Source organism: Mus caroli, chromosome 13, assembly GCF_900094665.2.
Source record: "Mus caroli chromosome 13, CAROLI_EIJ_v1.1, whole genome shotgun sequence".
Classification (NCBI taxonomy): domain Eukaryota; kingdom Metazoa; phylum Chordata; class Mammalia; order Rodentia; family Muridae; genus Mus; species Mus caroli.
Genome location: NC_034582.1, coordinates 20,709,471 through 20,713,346, shown reverse-complemented (window position 1 = coordinate 20,713,346; position 3,876 = coordinate 20,709,471).

Sequence of the window (3,876 nt, the reverse complement as noted above, 5' to 3'; positions counted from 1 at the left end):
CCAACATTTCTAATTTCTTAAGATTTGTGCCCATTTTTTTTTTTTTTTTTTTTTTGTCAATTAAGAATACAAATGCCTTGCTGGTATTTTGTAGAAAATGAATACACCCACGGAATGTGAACTTATTCCACATACACGTTAAACAGTGTCAACCAGTGGGTTCCTGGACTGTGTGGCAAGTTTGTACTTTTTGTGTGTGCATGTTTGATTTACTGGGTAGATCACTGGCCCACACATTTGTTACAATAAATGTAATCAACTTTTGTAATAATGGGGATGGGTATCAGTGGTAAAGTATATCATTAGCATTCCGGAGATGATGGGATTAATCATCACCAAAACGTAACCATGAAAGAACATCTTCCTTAGAAAAATGCTTTTGGGTTATGGGAAGATGATGAGTTTGGTTTTTGATATTGTTTTTAAAGAGGATCTCCTGTTAGCCTTAAACTCCTGGGCTCAGATGATCCTTAGCTTCCCAAATATCTGTAACTGTAGGCATGTTGTCACCAAATCAGCTACGAGTAGATTTTTTTATTATTAAGGGTTTTTGAGTTTGGGTCTCATGTAGTTCAGGCTCACCTAGGAATTCTCCTGCTCTACTTCCTGTGTTGGACTCACGCCTGCGACCATGCCCAGCTAAGGAGTGTTTTTTGATGAGCCTTTGTTACTGTTCCATAAGATATGTAACAGGTGGGAGTTTTTGAAGATGTCTATACAGTTATGTAAAAACAAGGCTTAATGAACCACAACCTGTAAGCCAGATCTGACCTGCCACCTGATTTTGTATAACTCATGAGTTTAAAGTGTTTTTATATATCCCAATGGATTGGGGTGGGTTAGAACTGTTATTTCCTGAAACCTGTGAGTGAACAGCCTCAGTGCCCCATGCCTGAGTAGCTGTGTTGTGACAGTCTGGCCTGCAGAGCCTAAAGGATTTGCTACAAAGCTGCTAAAAAGGGTTTACAGCCCAAGCGGGAGACACTGGCCTCGCCTGTCTATGAGGCATTATTTTATTCTATTAAACACCTTCTGTGAAAAGGGCACATTTTCTGGGCCTTTGTTATCAGGACTTCTTGGCAGTAATTATCAACTCGAATGATACTAGCCTGATGCTAATCCTGTCTCCCAGGTAGTGGGGCTCACTCAAAGTGTCAGAGTTCATCAGTGTTCTACATCTGAGGGCCTTTAAGCAGGGCCCCAAAGCAAGTCCTTGGTTCTTCTTTCGGTATCTTTGTTCTTCTGGGACTTGCGGGAGAATAAAGATCAGACAAGCCTATTTTGTGATGTGATGACCTTCCAATTGGATCCTGTGGCTTGTCCTCTCTGAAGGCCGGATCCCAGTGTTTTAGTTACCCCTGTGCAGCTACTTCAAAACAGAATTTTACTTGAATACTTAATACTGTGATTGTTTCATGCCATACTTTGTGAGACAAATCTCATGAGTTGTTGAGGAATATATATTGCTCTATAAACATGTATACATTGCTTCATTTTTCTAGTGTGTGACATTGTGTGATCAACAGAGTTGAACCTAATAAATGTTTAACAGGATTTCTTATTTCTGGGTTAAAGTGAGTGGCTGTGTTGTTTTTGCCCTTTTTATACCAGGTCATTGTTGACAGCTTTTTTTTTTTTTAAATCGTTTGAGTTTTGACTGGATAGTGTTAGATCAAATCAATGTGAATGTAAAATTATACTTCCTAACCAGCAGTCCCAGATCAGTGAGGACCTCATGCTGGGAGCTAAGCTAATAGCACTGGCACTTCAGCAACACCACGTGGTCCAGACCTGTGTCTTAGCTTGTCAGTGATGGGCAGTTACCCAAGGTCATGCCCCAGCTCTCTCCAGTCTGTCTTCTACACACTCCACAGTTAGCCACTTTTTTCCAGTTTTTTATTTTTACAGAGAAGTATGAGAAAGGCATTTTCTGAGCCCCTGGTATCCAGATACGATCCTGGAATACGAATGTGAACACTTGTCTGAGTGCATTTTCGGTTGCTAATAACACAATACCACAGCTTGGGTAAGTTGTATTGTTTTAGCTCATGGCTCTGGTACAAGGCCAAGGCAATGGCCTTGCTAGCAGAATCCCTAGGCTGTATAGAGCATAATATGCAAAAGACCTAAGCAAACTGGCCTTTACAAGAGACTCACCCCTAAAGCTCCATTAAATTCCTAAATGGTTGCATTGGTGAAGGCAAAGCCTTAGTCAGCTATGGAAAGGTCCTGTATGACCCCGCCTCCTGGGCCTACAGGTGGCCCACTCCTCTCTGGAGTTCTCCTACTAGGTGCCCCCCCCCCAACCCTCAGTGGGGCTTAGTCACCTTATGACACCAGTAAAATTGGATTAGGACCCAGACTGACTGCTTCATTTTGAACCACTCTTAAAGGGCTTATCTCTTCCTACATTCTAGAATTTGGGGGTTAGGAGTTCAACGTACAAATTTTGCCCCCAGGGTCCCCTGTGCCCAGGGAAACCGGCTGTCTTCAAATTTTGACTTGGAATGTTGACACGAGCTTTCCCTCCCCATCCCCAACTCCCAGAGAGTTCATTTAAGGTGCAACAGCAGTGGGAACTCCAGGCAGAGCCTTGACCAGGGTTGAGCAGAGACCAGGACGAGAGGGCAAGCTCCCAGGCCTCAAGGCTCAGAGTTCCTCGCAGGTCCCAGCTGGACATGATGAAGGCAGGAGGGTGGTACTGCTTCACAAATCAAGACAGAAAGGGTTGGGTGTGGACTTCAAGTACTACCTCAATATAGAGCCTGCAGCGTTTGCTCCCAGACCTGATGGTTTCGCCCCTGCAGAGTGCACAGGGAACCGCCTCTGAGTGGCAACTGACAGAGGCGCAGACAGCCCCACCTTACTCTGCTCTGTGGCTACTAAGCTCCTAGTGGGGCTTTCTTCCCAGAGCGCCACAAAAAAAGAGGACCCTGGGTGATTCCCCCAGGGCTGCTCAGAGGGCCTCCTCCAACCCCTGGCTTGCTGATGAGTTCAGAAAGATTCAGTTGATGAGGGTTACATTAATCCCGAGGACAGAGGCCAAGCCCAATCCCGAGGAACCGGAAGCACAGCCAGGCTCTGGCATGTCCATACCAGGGGCACTTTCCTTTACATGTTGGGCGGTCCACAGACCTCTGCTCTCCGGGGAGTCACTTCAGCAATGGGAAAGCAGAACGCAGGAGCGCTGGAAGCCTCTTCCTCTAAGAAAAAAACGAAGTGTGTTCTGGGGCAAGGGAGAAAGCTGACCTAGAAAAGAAAAAAGGGGGGTGGGGGCATACATAGTTAGACCTTTGAGAACATTTTTTAAAGTGTTTGTTTGTTTTCATGAGGGAAAAAAAAATGTGTTAATCAGCTGTCACCGGTCACAATACCTGCGATTTGATGAATTTACAAGAAGGAAGGGTCTATTCTGACTCACCGGTCTAGTCCACCGTTGCGAGCAGCTTACTTTGGGACTGGGCCCAGAATGAGCATCAACAGAGCTGGGCTGAGGAAAACGGCTCCCATGGCGGGTGGAGAAGCAGAGCGAGGAAGGCACGCACCCAGTGAGGTCACTTCCTTCCACCGGACCCCACTTCTTAAAGCTTCCAGTGTGTTCCAGCAGTGGCGGGGTTTGGGGATCAAGTCTTCCCACACTTTGGCCTTTCTGGGACATTTTAGATCCAACAGCGGCCAAAAGTCATTGTCGTTGTTATGGTGTATATTTGGTTCATTTCCCTTTCAAAAACTCAGTAAAATAAAGAACTCTTGCAAGACCGTGATGATCAAGGAGACTTTTAATTCACAGACCTGAGGAGTAGCACTCCGGGGCTCCACAATTTACCCCAACAAAATTGCTAATAGACTGATGGAGACAACTTCGTGGCGGAGGAG